The sequence below is a fragment of the Lutra lutra genome, chromosome 5 (assembly GCF_902655055.1).
Source record: "Lutra lutra chromosome 5, mLutLut1.2, whole genome shotgun sequence".
Taxonomy (NCBI): Eukaryota; Metazoa; Chordata; class Mammalia; order Carnivora; family Mustelidae; genus Lutra; species Lutra lutra.
The window spans coordinates 67,135,621-67,153,801 of record NC_062282.1 but is presented as its reverse complement, the minus strand read 5'-3'; the positions used below and the strand labels follow the sequence as shown (position 1 = coordinate 67,153,801).

Genomic DNA, 18,181 nt, shown 5'->3' with positions numbered 1-18,181 from the left:
CATTTCAGAAGTCTTCATTGGGGCAGGGCTCTAATGCTGATAGAAAATGAAGCCCCATGCAAACACCTCATGCCTAAAAAAGCATTCAGTGCAACCTGGGACATAACCACAATAAAAGATGACTGTATCACCTCCCTGTTTTTTCAAAAGCTGCGTCCATGCAGACGTTCAAGCAGAGCACTGTACTCATCCCTCAGAGCACTGAGGAATGAGCCTTTCAAAATCACAGGAATAGAGCCAAATGAACAGCCTAATGACAACGAAGTGAAAATTAGTTAACTCATCAGCAGAATGTTTAACACAATCCTTTTGCCACCTGCAAAGAACAGTCTTGTCTTCCCCTTCAACACTTCAAAGGTACCTCCCTCACTGGTAAAAGCAAATATCCACTCAAAAAAGTATAAACAAACTGCAAGGGGAGGGAGAGGGGAAGTCTAATGAAGAAAATAAAGCCACTTGCCTCTCTGCAATCCACTTGCTTCTCCTTCTTTAATGGATTTACAATGATAGTCTACCATCAAGGTGCAATGACAGACTTAATTACAAGGAGCTCTAAGTGACCTCGAGAAAATCATATATGGCCCTCTCCTGGGTACAAACCTCCTTCAGCCTAATCCTCCCAGTAAGGAAACCTCTTATCTCAGAGACAAAAGGATCCCTACTGGCCAATGAGCACCAACTCCCTGAACACTCTTTGTAAATGGGCTCTCCACCCCCCACTATATCTAAAAAAGGCTTTCCCCATTTTTGCCCCACTCAAGGCTATATCCCCTGCCTAACTGGAAAAAAGAGAGAGAAAGAGAAAGAGAGAGACAGTGAGAACAAGGAAGAAAAAATAGCCACCTACAAATATCCACAGGAACCAGGGACTAAGTTCCCTTTTGAAGGAAACTTAGAGTCAAAGCCTGAATGAATAACACACTTTTTCATAAAGGGAGTAATCAGACTAAATGAACAATCCTGTGCGAAAAAGGCTGTGACCTTTGCTGAGGCGATGACCTTGAATTTGAATCCTGGGACACAAAGAATGTAGCCAATTGTTGAGCTCTGGATTAGATCTTTACAGGAAGTTTGCAAGCCTTTTCCTCCAGGGCTAGAATCCAGTTTGGAAGTTGGGGGTGGGGGGTGGTATTAAAATGATTTCTAGGGAATCCCCCAACATCATAACTGTCTAAATTGATCCATAATTTTCTAATGGAATTAACTGTATTTTAATCTAAAAAAACAAACAATCAAAAAACCAAAAAAAAAAGAAAAAGAAAAACTTCTCTGCTTCAAATCTTAATCTGAATCTAGATTTGGAAGGATTAGGAATACATCATGATATACACAGTAACCATACCCTGGAACAAAGAATCATTTGAGGTCATAGGCCTTATACTTTCAGACCAAACACCTGTCTTTGATGAACCTGGGGAGAACAGGCAGTGAAAATGTGCCTTCTCATGGACAGAGAGATCTTTTTTATTTTTTTCAAATCAATAATAAAACCCTACAGTAAGCAGTGGAACGTACTTGGAAACAATACCTCATTGGCCAAAGATCAACTGGGAGTTCTAAGAGACTTGTTCCCCTAATGCCACGTCTCACGCTCCCAAGCCAGATTAATGGTGCTTCCACGGAATTACTTTCTTCCTTCCCAAATCCTACCACGGACACATTGCTGCAAGTAGTTTAACTGTGAAAGGCCTTGACCTCCTTTCTTTGTCTCTCCGATTCAAGTGTGTCTGTTTCCTTGGGGCTACCAAGCTCAGTTGGATGGCTGGCCAGAGCTGAATGTAGCATCAGCCAACCACAGAACAATGGGCCCCTTTCTCTGGCTGTCACATGAACGGCGTTATGTTACAGCCATTGTCCCTGCAAGCAGAGAGGGAGAGGCACGGGTTCTCACAGACCAGCTATTCTCCCTGGCCCCCTCTGACCAAGTCACTAAAATATTTTACAAGAAGAAGAAAGAAAAAGCAAAAAGACTTGGGCCTGCTGAATGGAGCAACAGAGTCCTAACAGAGATTTCAGGGCATCCATGGACCACCTGCTTCAGAATACCTTGTCGAAAATATACCTCCTGGGGCCCTGCAACACATCTACCAAGTCCAAATCCTGATAGGCCAGCCAGTATTTGCTGGTGAGTCTTAGGCCTCTGTTTGAAAACAGGCTGCACAGAGGCCTTGCTAACCTCACTCATGGACTGAGTGTGCATGTCTCTCTGCTCAAGAAAGGCAGAGAAGATGGGAGATAGCTGATAGCATGTGTACCAGATTTTAGGGTGGGGGAAACATGAGGAGAAGACAGGTGAGAAGGATCAGAATGATCACGGCACGGAAGAACGTGGAAAATGAGACTGGAAATTAAAAAAAAAAAAAAAATCTCTGGTCAAAAGGGAATAGGAATTTGAGGGGAGGACCAGCAACAAGAACAAAGAGGGAGGGGCAGCAAAAGTTGCAGGAAGACTCGGAAATGATCTAGCAGAGGCTGGAGCCTTCAGAAAAAAGATGGACAGGAAGAAAGCTCCCTGGGTGGTACGGACAGACATAGGGGTTCTATATTTTTCATTTTAAATAATTTAATTGCTAAATAGTAACCAATTAAGGTATATGAAATGATTATAGGTAATATATAATAGTTATAATTAGTCATTTAAATGGTTTAATGGCTTTAAGTTTTAAGATATGAACTTCCCTCACAGTCCCAAGCCTTAAAGGTCAGCCACTCGGAGCTACACGTTGAATGATATTTTACAAAGTGAAAGAGAGAAGTGATATCTGGATTTCTGCAGACAACTTCACATGAAAAGAAATAGTACAAGAGTGGGGCAAGATAATCACTAAACCAAAGATCTTAAGGGAAAGTATGAATTCAGATCCAGGTGATGCTAGAAAAACCATATCCCTGACCCCACCCTCCATCCCCAAGAAGCCCCCGAGTTGTTAACTGAATTAGCCATTTCCTCATTTTGCACCTTCTCATGGAACAGGGCTCCATTTTTATATGAATCCCAGAGATGTCCTAAAGCACATCTGCTTTATGTAATGAAATAGTGGCATCGTAACCTGAGGGGCTCCTCTCGTGTACCTTGTGCCGTGGGAGCAGGCAGAATTTTGTCCTAGAGCCCCTGTGTGGCTACCACGAAATGATTCTCAAATATTACCTCACCACTCCTATAGAATGGTTTCGCCACTATTGCTTGAAGATGTCTTGCGAATGTCTGCAGCCACATGTTTGCTGAGCTCATTTCCCTGTCTAAAACGTGCCATAACCCAAATCCTCTCTCTTTGAGGCCCCACCATGCCAGGAAACCTTTGGTGAGCACAACGAGCCCTTGCTCTCTCCCAAATGAACTTGCAAAGAAGCTCTCAGAACCGCCCACTGGCCCTTACTACACCCAGCCTTACCCAGTCAGTTGTATTTTTTTTTTAATCTTTGTTTATTTTTAAGGCAAGAATCTCGGTAATTCCAAATAATAATCATCCCTATGCCCTATACACCTAATAAATAATGGATGGGCAAAAATAAAACTCAAACCCATTTCTTTTTTAAAGGACACCAATGTCACATCTTGTCATTAATTCCTTGTCCAAAAACATAAAGTACCCTTCTGAAGCTACCAGTGGAGGTAGATATTTTAAATTCCTCATTTTCATTGCAGAATTGGACCCCCTGGGTCCAAAACAAAGAGTTTATACTTCTGTTTTGCTCCCAAAGGAAAAAGGTAAATTTGTGTTTTGGTTTTCAATTTGCCGTCAAAAAAAAAATTATTTTAAGATTTTATTTATTTATTTGACAGATAGATATCACAAGTAGGCAGAGAGGCAGGCAGAGAGAGAGAGGAGGAAGCAGGCTCCCCATTGAGCAGAGAGCCTGATGCTTGGCTCGATCCCAGACCCCTGAGATCATGACCCAAGCTGAAGGCAGAGGCTCAACCCACTGAGCCGCCCAGGTGACCCCCGCAAAAATTTTTTTTTAAAGAAGACAAGCAATTCTTCACCAGAAGGTATTTAAAGATACATCATGGGATGATCACCTGTGGTGAGGTCTGAGAACAAACCAGATCTGTGCCACTCATCCAGACCAGCCAGAATGTTCACGACAAGGCACTCACTCAGTCAGCCTCTAGGATGGGGGCCTCCTTGCTCTCAAAGATAAGATGTTTTCAACAGATGCTAATATCCTGCATATGTACCTATCAAGATGAGGCTTCCCATGCTGAAATACTGTTTTCTTTGTTTTCGAAGTGGGGGGAAGAGTACGATTTATTGCCCTCTAAGTAGGAAATTGAGGTGGTTAAAATGCTTTACATAGTTTCTTTATCTAAGAGCATAAGTCACGAGAAATGAAACAAGAGAGGAAATCACTAGACATGAAGCTCCATCACAGAAGGATACATGATCACATTCACACTTTCCAGACTGGCTAATGGCAGAGTACGCATTATCAAATGACATCCTTACGATGACCCAGAATTTTGCAAATAAAGTTGCATAAAGTAAAACAACACCGGTTTCTACTTATTTTCTCCCCCATCATATGAGAAATCTTCTGATCAAGTGCTATAAATTAATCTTCTGCAATTACCGTTTTTATAAGAGTTAGAAAGGCCACCGTGAAAAATCATCTTAAATTGTGAAGAAAGGAGAGACTAGAGATAAATACAAAACCTTGGGAAATTCAGATCGAATGAATGATTCAGACCGAATGTACTTACAGAAGTACACTCAGCTGCAAGCTTAAACTGAGGTAGAAAAAGCTCACTTTGGAAACAGAACGGAAAAAGAAGACACATCAACAACAGCTAATGAATTTTAGTTCATTCTTAAAATTAAGCTAATTTTGAATACAGAATACTAGTTACACTTCCTTGAGAAATAAAGAGCATGGGCAGTTCTTACTATCGCTTTATCTGAAGTCCAAACAATCTGGATGTTGATACTTTGCGTGCTGATGCTGCTACCTCCCTGCCCTACATCACTGGAACTTTCATGCATCAGCCTATGAATGAATACTTTCCGTGGTTTATTTTATGGTGAAGCTGTCTATGAGCTAAAAGTTCAACTTTTGCAACACGATCATCATTGTCATTACCCCGTGATGTTTATTCACTCATTGAAATTATTTCTATTATCTATTTCTATTATCGCAAAAATGAGTGGGAAATGAAACAACTAAAAGCCTCAAGTAACAAAGAGAAGTTTTGGGTCTCGTAAAACTTAATATGAGACAAAAACGCAGGTTATTAGGCATGCCAAAAATGGCAAATATTTAATCTGAATCAAGACATTTATTGAACTTAAACAGATCAACTGTTGTTTAAATGAGAAGGAAATCACCAAAATTACAGAGTTCAAAGAAAGAAAAATTAAAGAAAGGCGTGAACACTGAATGCAGAGTATAAATGGCTAGGTAGAATGAGATATTTGGTAATATACGTAGCTCATAGGGCCAGCATCCCTTATAAAATGTTGGGTTTTGCACCATCAATATCTGGACCGTTTTTAAGAGTGCACCCTATACTAAAGTAGGAAAAATAGTACTAAGCCAGTCACCACGTTTATGATCAAATATAAAAACAAAGACAAAGGAATGTATAAATTGACAAGGACAGGGCAAAAGTTCTTTATTTTATTGGCATTGGCACTTCCATCCTGGCGCCCCAACACTGTTATACACAACCAGAACCATCCCAAAGGTATAATAAAATCAGCTCTTGGATTATAGTGCTGCCATAGTGTTGAACATGTAACATTAATTCAGTGGCATTCAGGATAATCTATCTTGCCCATTTAGCTCTCTTACTAACTTTGCACACTGTGTCTAGCCAAATTGTAAATTCTTGACTGGCTTCTCCACAGCCCTGAGTGCACATATCCGGACCATCCCAAACACTTCGTGTGCTAAGGAAAGTCAACTAGTGTTCATTCATTCCATCTTCCCTGCCATTCTTTAGGCATTATCATATAACTATGACGTGCCAGCCATGCAGATGAAGGCTTAAAATAAGGAATGGTAAATTCACCAATCAGTTGCCCAAACATCCAGATCATAAATATAGCTGACATAATATAATAGATGTCAAATGAAAGCCATCTGCAAAGTAGAGTAGCAATCACAAGAGATAGCACTAAGTTTATCAGAGAGAATTGCAAAAAGCTTCAGAGGGTGGGTCTTATTTGAATCTGATTTGGTCTGTCTTGGAGGATAAATGGGTAGGAAGTTGATTGGACTGAAAAAAGGAGCAAAGACATCTCTGGCAGAGAACATAGCACACACATAAGAAGTAAAGGCAGGCAATGTATGCCTTTAGGAAAAGGAACCAGATCAAGATTACCTGGAGGCCAGAGGAAGAAGTAGAAGAAACAACCCAGAGAAGATGTGCTATGGTCTTGTGCATCATGATAAAGAGGTTAGGCTTTACGGTGTTAGGTCAATTGTGATCTCCACCAGATTCATTTAGGGATCTGCTTCAGTGCAGATATCTGGCCCTTGCATCTCAGGGGGACCCTTGGAATCTGCATTTTCAGTAAGTACCCGGTGACACTGTTGGTCACCATCTGGAGAGCTGCCAAAGATGTTTAAACAAGGTGAAGACATGATGAGACTTGTATCTTAGAAAGATGCTATTAGACCAAGCAGACATTCACAAGGAAGGTAGATTCAGTGCTACTACATGAGCCTGTGACTTGGGTTTGCAATAGGGAACTTGCAATACTGCACAATTTCCCATATCCCCCAAGACTTACTGGATCTGAATCACAGTGGAAGGGGCTAGGATTTATACTAGATTGAACTGTATGAAATCGCCATTTTCTGTAGGTCAAAAATAGTTGAATTTTGGCAATTTCTTACAGTTTAATGAAAGCTAAAAATTACTAATGAAATACAAGCAGAACTAAATACTTTTCCTTCTTTTTATTAATTATCTGTGCCACTACCCACTTGATTAATACGCAATGATGGAAGTGACAGAATTTATATACCTAAGACAAATGTTGAAAGAAAAAAAAGTTAAAAAGCAATAACTGATGAAATAAGGCAGTTAATCTAAGGATTGTTAGAGACAGAAGGAACCCTGGAGATTATCCAGCTCTTTCCACCTCCCTCCCCACAAATTTACATATGATGAAGCTGATGGGAGAAGTAACTGTGCTGGAGGTTGTACTGAATATTTTGTTCAATTCCTCAGTGGTATGGTCTCCTCATTTTAACAGATCTTGAAATCATTATAGCTAAAAAGTATTTGGGATTTAATTCATGGAGTGCTAGTGTCACGTGATGCCTTCAAATGCTTGGGGTGGAGGGAAGGGGAGACAAAAGGCAAATACTTATGCATTTTAAAAATGAAGCCAACGAACTTAAATAACATGGAACCTAGATCAGTGCTTGAAATGCCATAGATGCTTAATAAATATTTTTTGAACAAATTAATGATGGACCTCTAAGAAACAGGTTAAAGGAGGTATATTAATGCACGGCATTTCTAAGGCAGTATGCAGGGTGTAAAGTGAGTGTAGATTTCCCATCTGCCAGCCTGTCTCAAGCACCTGTTGGCACCCAACCATCACCCCTTCGGTAAAACTCCAGTCCTGACGCATGCACCTTTCTTTCTTCTGAAAGGGTCCTAGCAGAAAGCAATACAAAGATCGTGTGTGAGATAAATCTGGCAACACATCTTGTCCTGGCGGGACTGAAGCCCACATGAGCACAGCCTTCAAAGCTCAGCTCAACATAGATAACAACTCATACTTAGTTATATTACAGTGATGCAGTGGTTGATAATGTTAGCTATTTCCTCATCAGAGTAATAGCTAACTACCTGCCAGGCTTTTAGGACTCTATGGGCATTGACTCATTGAATCTTCTTCACAATTCTAACAATAAGGATTATTATTATCACTCAGATTCTACAGATGCAGAGAGAGAGAGAGAGAGAGAGATCAAGTAACTTGCCCCAAATCACACAACTGGAAAGTGTCAGGGTTGAAGCTGACCTCAGGTTGCCTGCTCCCAGAGCTCACCCTCTACAAAACTCTTTGATCTTAGAGCTGCAAAGAAAAACAAACAAACAAACAAACAAACAAACAAAAAACTCTGCAATGGGACCCTTTGGAGCAGTAGTGTCAGGAAGATGGCACTTCTGTATAGAAAAGATCAGATCCTAATCTTTTCATCCATAAGGAATGAAGAATCATCTTTAGTTGAGAAGACCATATACAAAGTGAGACCCAGGATATAAAGGAGAAAGCCAAGAAGAGTCAGCAAGGAATGTGATTCTCCTCTGCCTAGGAACAGCACGGATTTCACTGCCTAAGAAATTTTTGGCTAATAAAACTCCAAACTTTAAATTTCCCCTAAGAATTTGGGTCCTCCTATGATGATATTATCTAAAGAAACATCAAATAAATGAGGACACTTCATGCACTGGGGGTACCATCATTAATTCCAGAAAGAACTAAAGAGACAAAAGGTTTCTCTTAAGCCAGGTCTAAAAGTCCTAGATCAAAATTATTTAAAGGACTAACACAAGATAGATCTTTCTATGGCTTGAAGAATGTCCCCTCCCAACATTCCCTGAAAAGCTTGGCATTGCAACCAGGAAAGACCCTTCTTATCTAAATCACCAGGCTTGCTCCCCACACCCCTAAAGGACCCTGAGAACACAGGAAGGGGGAGCATCCCAAGTCTGTGCACAATGTGAATATCAAGTACTGGAAAAAGAAAAGTTTGGAAAACGAGATCCCAGAGAAGTAAAGCTGGTCTGGAAGAAAGGGTCCTGCTGAAACTGCTTTTCATTCTCAGTCTGATTCCACTCTCCTCACCTCCCTACATCCAGCTTTGACACCGTCAATACAGAACAAACACAGAGGAGGCGATGCAAAATAAAATGCGTAACGGAGGTGTCTCTCCAGGAAAAATACTCCTGGAAGTTCCTATACGGCCCCAAAGAACAAGACCAAATATAAACGGTAACAATAAACCATTGAGACAACGTAAACAACCCAGCCTGAGCCCATCCCGCCCCACCTCACGCTGCGCCCGAGTCTCCTGACGAAGGAAAAAAAAAATGCCCCCAACCCATAACAAACCGGGCAGCGTCCGGCCAAGGTCCCCTGGCTGCCAAGAACTGAGTTTGCTCAACTCTTACCCAGGTCCCGGGATCCTGAGATTTGTAGCGCAACCCTTTCTGCTCGGTTTTCAACCCCACGCCAGCCAGCCAAGAAGCAAAATTTGTTCCAACAGCGCAGTTAGCCTCCAAGTAGCGTCCCAGAAGAGAGCGATACCTGGTGGTCTCCGTTCAGGTTCTAATGCGCACACGCGGGAAAGAAGGCCGGTCTCGGCGCGTTTCCAGACCCCTAGTTTTGCGCACGGGAAAAGTACTCGCTGCAAACTTAAACAGTGTTTTCCTGGTCTGGCCCGAGATGCTGGAGGAGGAGCGGAGTAACCCGAGCTGGGGCTGGGATGCGAGCAGTTGCCGCTGTTGCAGCTGCTGCCGCCGGGGCAGTGACCGAAGGGGGGTGTAGCTTGGCGCCTCGCACTCCCTAGTGCCACCAACGGGATCCTACCCGCCCAACTCCTAAGTCCCGATCGCAGGTCGCCCCTGTCCCAAGCGGCTTCCACCGCCCAGAAGTGATCCCAGCAAATAGTCCTGTCACGAAGTTGGCAAATCGTGGGGTCACCGCAAGAAATGAACCAAGGAGTGATGGAGAGAGTGCCCCCGCCTGCCTTTAGTGAGCGCCCGGCGCCAAAGTCCCTGGGAGGTGTTCTAGACCCTCTCTGAGGACTTGGGGTACTGGGGACAGCGCCAGGTTGGCCAGCTGGATGGACGGCACGTCCCCAGTGGTGCCAGGGAAGGAGAGCGAATGTGGGACGGAGAAGGGGTGGATGACCTAGTGGTAACAGAGTGTGCGACTCGGCAACAAAGTGGTTGGGAAGGTGGAGCGAGGAACTCGCGGGGAGAGGGGGGGAAATGAGGGAGCCTGCTTTACAGAGGCGGGGCAAAGGGAACTCCCGGGACCGTCAGAGAATCTTTCCAGGCCCTCCACCAGGCCTCGCGCGGAGATTTCTTGGGGAATGGCTCCCTCTGCCGTCTAGCCAAGGAGGCCCCGGGAGACAAATCACAGAAAGAATAATGAAAAGGTTTTTCTCCGTTTGTGGGTTGGCCAAGACATGAATTCTGCAATCTGCTTCTCCAGCTGTACACCTTCTTCTCTACCAAAGAATTTTCCCGCTTCCGAACTGAAGCAGACACAAACCTCAAACTCCTGGACAATTCTTTTTTTTTTTTAAATATCTTTTTAAAGATTTTATTCATTCATCTGACAGACAGAGATCACAAGTAGGCAGAGAGGCAGGCAGAGAGAAAGGAGGAAGCAGGCTCCCCGCTGAGCAGAGAGCCCAATGCGGGACTTGATCCCAGGACCCCGAGATCATGACCTGAACCAAAGGCAGAGGCTTTAACCCACTGAGCCACCCAGGTGCCCCCTGGACAATTCTTATAGTCAGCTGAATTCTGTTACCTCCCACCACCACCACCCCTCCAGAAAAAGCTTTTGCGCCATAGTCATGCCAGACGATCTCCTACCAGGTTTCTCTTGCTTACATGAATATGAACTCTTTCTTTTTTGGAGACATCTCAAATACCTATGTGTCTCCAGTCAGTAACAGCATCTGCAAATAGTCCATACTCAAGATTACGCTTGAATGAAAGGCATGAATAAGCATACATAGATCACCATCCTCCTAGGTCACCCCTGGAAATTCCCAGGGGAAGTGTGCATTTGTTTGTTTGTTTGTTTACCAGACATTATTGCCACTTCTTCCAGCTAAGGGCTGCTCCATTTTTCCTTGGGGGACCACTCCTGCCACACTTAGTTCAGTCTGGATGAGAAGGTCTGTTGGAAAGGTCCATCTTTTCCAGGTTCAAGAGCCAGCACCTGACCTAAGCTGGTCCCTTTAGACCTTCTCTGCAGGAATGTGAACTTTGATCAGAACGGCTCAAGGACCAATAAATCTAGAACTGATGGACCAGATGACAGGGTTCTAAAGATTGGCCATTAGCTCAAGTCACTTAATCCCCAAAGCTACCCTGCTTTATGTTTTAGGAAACCTGGTTGCTCTACTGCCTCTTTTTTTTTTTAAATCAACTATATTGAGACATGATTTACATTCAATGTGTTGTGCTCATATTAAGTGTATGGCTTGATGAGTTTTGAGTAATATGTACATGCATGGAGCCACAGTCAAGATAATGAATGACTCCATTATGCCAAAAAGCTCCTTTGTGCCTTTTTGGAAGTCAGTTTCCCACACACCACATCATCCCTGTCCCCTGAGCTGCTTTCTGTAACTACAGATTAATTTTGTCTTTTCTAGAGTTTCTAGAATGGAATCACATAATATGTATTTCTTTGTGTCTGGCTTCCTTCACTGAGCATAATGTTTCTGAGAGTCACTAATCTTGATTAAATCAGCAGATTGTTTCTTTTTATCGCTGAGCATCATTCCATTGTATGGGTAGACCACAATTTGTTTGCCCATTCACCAAATGTTGATGGACATTTGGGTTATTTCGAGTTTACACTCATTATGAATAAAGCTGCTAGGAATACTGCTGTACAAGTCCTTTTGTGGACATATGTCCTTTTCATTATTTCACAGCAGTGGAATTACTGGTTTATACAGAAAGTATATAATGACACAACAGTTATCCAAAGTAAATGTATCACCTTACATTCATACCAGCAATGTATGACAGTTGTTTTTCATCAACAGTTGGTACCGTCAGTCTTTTTATTTTAGCATTCTCCTGGCTATACAGTGGTATTTCATTACGGTTTTAATTTATATATCCCTAATGACTAATGGTGGAATATTGATCTGTATTATTATTTTCTCATGATCACTCTGTCTAGCAGGAGGTTCATCAATGTTTTTAAATTAATCTAAGTATTTTCCAATCCTCTCAACCAAGAAACTAGTGCCCTGAAGGTCTTTGGCACAAATAATCACTCCAAAGCCTCCTGCCCACACTGGCATTCCAGTTCCCTCTTTACTATCTCGGCCACAGCTTGTCTGCAGCCTGGAAGTTTCCTGTTGAGTCCCTGTATACTCTACACCTCCCCACCCAGCTTGCCTGTGAACTAGAGGGTGTCTACTGAGACTCTGCTCCCTCTCCAGGACCCTCTGTGGCTCATCTGTGGTCCAGAGCATTCCTTGGTGCTATTCCAGCGCTCTTCCTCTCTCTGGATGCTCACACTACCTGTTACTAGTCACCAGGGTTTTGCCTGCTCTCCAGAGGGTTGCTTCCTGATGGCTAAGAGACTTCAGAGCAGCTCTAGCCTAGGCAAACCAGCAAACTTCTTTGCTATCCAGTATATACTGAACTATACCTTCTCCAATGAAGTCTAAAGCCTTTCCAATTTTATCCTTCCTTAAGCGCTTTCCTGGCCCTAGAGTAACATGCAGAATTGTCATATCATCAGTCGCTTTTCATCAGAGTCAATAAGCCTCCATATTAAAATGCCCCTGTTTAACTGACAGTGTGGCTTCTATCTTCTGATCCGACTCAGACTGATGCACTGTAATAAGGTATGACCTTTTGGAGTCTCCTTTTGGATGTTCACTGAAGACTATTCTCTCTCCACTCCGCTTATCAGTCTGGCAAGGGCTCTGGGAATTGTTCCGCTTTCAGTTTCCTGATTGGTATGTACCAACTCTTACACAGTTTTAGCCCATTCATCATGGCTTATTATTCAGCAATAGAAGGACCCTATGCAAATTTCTGTAAGTCTTTCTTTGTATAAATCTTTCCTCTTTGGTGCACTGCCCTCCAAAATCCAGCCATGTCAACCTCCCTGAATTCCACTCTCTTGTGCTCCCTGCACTGTAGACCAGGAAGCAGCTCGTCAGAAAGCCAGAATGATTCTGGGGTTCGTTGCATTTGCTTACCATTTCTCAGGGATCACAGTCCTCTGGCCCAATGTCTGAAAGGAGGTTGTTTTTTTGCTTTTTGTTTTGTTGTTTTTTTGTATTGTGTCTAATTTTTATTTGTTTAAAGGTAGAGCCTAAGTCCAGCCAGGCTAGTCCTTTATAGCCAGAAAAGAAAGTTCTTTTCCTTTACTTTAAGGAGCTATTCTTAGAAAAAAAAAAATCTTCCATATGTTTTCTGTGTTTTTCTATGTTTTTACTTATTTTGCTTGAGTTGGATAGAATTGGTTTTTGCTGCTTTCATCCAAAGACCTTCGAATGATACATGTGCACTATCCAGAATGAACACACAAAGCATTTCAGACCAAGCCTTGAACAACCTGGATTATAGCAAGACTTATACTGACGTTTGTTCTGAATTCTATAGCATTATTAACAGAAGGTTTTATGGGCTTTTGTTGGTGCTGGTGGTGGTAACTATACTATTCTGTTAACGTAGAATTTATAATCTACTAAAATTCCAATATGATTCCTATTTGCTATTTAGCCTAACTTTTAAAAATATTATTTATACAATTAGTTGGGACTTTCATAGTAATTTTACGGGACTATTCATTTTGTCCTTTGAAATTCCATTTTTCTATATGCTGTCAATCTTTAGAATTCGAGATCTTGGTGGGATTAATTATTGTCCTAGACTGTTAGCTAGCCAGCTCAAAATCATGAAATTTGAAATTTGATCAACAATCCACAATACTCTTTAGCAAATACCTATTAAACATATGAAAGAAGGTAAAATTCAAAGACATACTCTAACAGAGATGCTATTCTCTGTTTATATTTATTCTCATCTTGTAGTATGTCATTCAACCACTTATAAACACTACAACTCTATTATATCCAGACCCTTTCTTCATCAGATACACAAGGACTTCATATGATTTTTTTAATTACCTTATAATTGCGGATGTATTCTCATTCCTTTAATTTATTTGTCTGGTAATACTTCCCATAAAGGAAATCAAGTCAGCCTAGTAGTTCTACCTCTTAGCAGACAAGATTAGCTTCTTATACTCATGACTTCCGCTCTGTAGTGCTCTCAGTCATGTCTTTAAATCTATGATTTAAAAGCTTTCTCAGTTACAGCAATAGAATAGAGGTCATAGAATTTATTTCCTTCCCATTAAAAAAGAAGAAAAAGAAGAAGAGGGCACATTACAGAGCATTAATATATAAATACAGCACAACACATTTTTTACTTCACCCAATCCTAACAACAGGAAGTATGTATCATTATTGCTGTTCTACAGATAATGAAGACTCAGAAAAATCAGTTAACTTATTCATGCTCACCTAGCTAGTAAACGGCAAAAGCAGGTCTGATTTCAAACACCATGCTCTCTCTACTGTTTCACTTGCCTTTAAACTACATTTACCTCTTCTAGTCTCCTGATAGCCCACTGCAGCTCTCCTACTCTTGCCAGTGTGCTATGTTTACTTACTTTCTCCCCAACGGACTTCGTAGGGTTGATTTCAAGTCTTTGCTCAGGAGTCTTAGATCTTGGGTATATACAGCTTCATTCCCCTCTCCCCAGTACAAATACAAGCCAGATGGAAATAGATTGTACCTTTAATCCTAAGTCTCAGCCAAAGGATGAGGAGAAACAGCAAGGTGGAGTTCCGGTCTGATGAGAGTTCCCTCAGACTCCCTCTCTTCAGTCTCTTCCTGTTGACCTAGATTTTCTTTACACTTCTTTATGGAGGATGACCCCTGTTTATCTTTTTAAAAAGATTACTCTCCTGGGGTGCCTGGTTGGTTCAATTGGCTAAGTGGCTGACTCTTGATTTTGGCTCAAGTCATGTTCTCAGGGTTGTGGGATCGAGCCCTGTTTTGGGCTCCATCCTAAGCAGGGAGTCTGCTTGGGATTCTCTCTCTTCCTCTCCCTCTGTCCCTCTTCCCACTCACATGTGCTCTGTCTCTCTCTCTCTAAAATGAATAAATAAGGGTTGCCTGGGTGGCTCAGTCAGTTGAGTATCAAACCTAATATTGGTTCAGGTCATGGTCTTGGGGTCATGGGATCCAGCCTTGTGTTGGGCTCTGGGCTCAGCAAAGAGTCTGCTTGTCCCTCTCCCTCTTTCCTCCATCCACCCACTCTGTCTCTCTTAAAATAAATAAATACAATCTTTAAAAATAAAATAAAATGGGGGTGCCTGGGTGGCTCAGTGGGTTAAGCCTCTGCCCTCGTTCGGCTTGGGTCATGATCTCAGAGTCCTGGGATCGAGCCCCAAATCAGGCTCTCTGCTCAGTGGGGAACCTGCTTCCCCCTCTCTCTCTCTGCCTGCCTCTCTGCCTGCTTGTGATCTCTCTCTCTCTCTCTGAAATAAAATCTTTTAAAAAATTTAAAAAATAAATCTTTTTTTAAAAAATTACTCTCTTTTTAAGATATTGGTGGGAAGAAGGGACAAGACAGGACAATAAACAGGAAAACTGTATCTGCAGCCCTTGACCATGAATTAGAAGTTAGGGGCACTTTTCTCTCTCCCCTTATGTAAGATGTCTCCACAGATGTGAAGGATCTTGGTATACTTAGGGAGATGGGAACAATGGGATTAAAATTCCACCTTCATAGTTCCCTTAGCTTAGTGTTTTTCAATTTTTTTGTTTTCATTTTTTTTAAAACTTTGCCTATTATCTCTAAAAATTACTTTTCAGCTTTATTGAGCTATAAAACCTATAACACTGTCCAAATTTAAGGTACAGAACCTGATCATTTGATACACTTTTACATTGTGAAATGATTACCATAGTAGGGTTATTTAACACATCCATCATGTCACATAATTACCATTTCTTTTTTGTGGTGAGAACATTTAAGATTTGCTTTCAGCAACCTTCAAATATATAATACAGTATTGTTACTTATACTCACCATGCTGTACATTAGTTCCCCAGAACTTATTCATATTATAACTGGAAGTTTGTTTCCTTTTACCACATATCTCCACTTCCCTTACCTCCTAGCCCTTGGCAACCACCATTCTACTGTCTGTTTGTATGAGTTCACCTTAATTAGAATCCACATCTAAATGATATCATACAGTATTTGTCTTTCTCTGACTTAATTCCTTAGCATTAACACCCTCTAGGTCCATCCATGTTGTGGCAATTGCCAGGATCTCCTTCTTAGTGGCTAAATAATATTCCATTTTATATATATACCACATATTCTTTATCCATTCATTTCTCAAAAGACATTGAAGCTGGTTCCATATCTTGGTTACTGTGACTAAAGCTACAATGAATGTGGGGGTGTAGAGAACAGGGTCCCAATATCACTTCATCTGGATGTATACCCAGAAGTGTTTGATCAATCATACACTAGCTCTACTTTTAATCTTTTGAGGGAACTCCTTACTATTTGCATAATGACTAAACCAATTTACTGTCCAACGAATAGTGTACCTGCCCCTCGTCCACATCCTCACCAACATGTGTAATGTCTTAACTTTATAATAAAAGCCATTCTGACAGGTGTGAAATGGTAGCTCATTGTGGTTTTGAAATGCATTTGTATTTCCCTGATGTTAAGTGATGTTGAGCACCTTTTCATACCTGTTGGCCATTTGTATGTCTTTTTCAGAAAAAAGTCTATTCAGGTCCTCTCCTCATTCTTAACGAGATTATTTGGTTTTTGTTTTTTTTTTTTTTTTTTTTTTTTTGCTTGCTTGTGAGCTGTGTAAGTTCCTTATGTATATTGGACATTAACTCTTCATGAGATATAAGTTTGCAAATATTTTCTCACATTCTGTGGGTTGCCTTTTCATTTTGTTGACTGTTCCTTTCGCTGTGCAGATTTTTAGTTTGATGTAGTCCCACTTATTTTCATTTTTGTTGCTCATGACTTTGGTGTCATATCAGAAAAATCATTGCCAAGACTAATGTCAAGGAGTCTTTTCCCTATGTTTTATTTTAGGAGTTTTATGGTTTTGGATCTTATGTTCAAGCCTTTAATCCATTTTGAGTTAATTTTTGTGAGTAGTCTGTAATGGGGGTCCAATTTCATTCACTTGTGTGTGATTATCCAGTTTCCCAACACAATTTATTGAACAGACTGTGCTTTCCCCCCTTTTAGTACTTCTTGGCTCCTTTGTCAAATGTAAGTTAACCAAATATTCATGGATTTATTTCTGGTCTCTTCTGTTCCACTGGTTTATGTGTCTTTTTATTCCAATACTATACTGTTTTGATGACTTCATAATATAGATTGAAAAAAATCAGTAAGTGTGATGCCTTCAGTTCTTTCTCAAAATGCTTTGACTATTTATGGTCTTTTATAGTTCCATACAAATTTTAGGATTTTTTTTCTATTTCTTTGAAAAATTCCATAGAAATTTTGGTGTGGATTGCACTGAGTCTAGACAGTTTGGGTGGTATGGACAGTTAAACAATATTAATTCTTCCAATCCACAAACATACATTTACTTGTATCTTCTTCAATTTCCTTCATCACAGCTTTAGTTTTTAGTGAACTGATCTTTCACCTCTTTGGTTAAATTTTTTCTTAAGTATTTTATTGTTTTTAATGTTGTTCTAAAGGCAATTGTTTTTTCATTTCATTTCCAGCTATTTCATCATTAGTGTATAGAGACACAACTGATTTTTATATGTTGATTTTGTATCCTGTATCTTTACTGAATTTGTTAATTAATTCTAAGTTTTCTGGTGGAGTCTTAAGGACTTTCAATATAAGGTTATTTAATCTGCAAACTTTATTACATGATTTTATTACTTTGTGACTGGAAGTCTTTTATTTCTTTGTCTTGCATAACTACTCTAACAAGAACTTCCAGTGTTCTGTTTAATAGGAGTGGTAAGAGTAAGCACGTTTTTCTTATTCCTGATCTTGGAGGAAAAACTTTGAACCTTTCACCTTTGAGTATGATTTTAGCTGTGGGCTTGTGATATATGGTCTTCAGGTTGAGGTACATTCCTTCTACACTAAACTTGTTGAGAATTTTTATCATTAAAGGATGTTGCATATGGTCAAATGCCTTTTGTGAATCTACTGAGATTATCAAATGATTTTTATCTTCATTCTACTAATGTGAGAGATCACATTTATTAATTGCATACGTTGTAACATCCTTGTATCCCAGTGATAAATCCCCCTTGCTCATGGTGTATGGTCCCTTTAATGTGCTGCTGAACTTGGTTTCATAATATTTTATTGGGAATGTTTGCATTTATATTCATCAGGGATAT

The 18,181-nt window shown here is 40.7% G+C and overlaps 1 protein-coding gene across 3 annotated transcripts in view; it reads right to left on the bottom strand.

The window, feature by feature from the left end:
- The window catches only part of MEGF10 (multiple EGF like domains 10), a 218,576-nt gene that overhangs the window by 168,499 nt on the left and 31,896 nt on the right, over positions 1-18,181 (bottom strand). The window contains exon 3 of one of the 3 annotated variants that reach the window (XM_047729949.1): positions 10,557-10,659. The gene's annotated coding sequence lies outside the window, so the exon portion shown is untranslated. Of the gene's footprint in view, positions 1-9,136; positions 9,512-10,556; positions 10,660-18,181 lie in introns of those variants that run through there. The other 2 variants (XM_047729948.1, XM_047729950.1) reach the window with 2 other exon arrangements.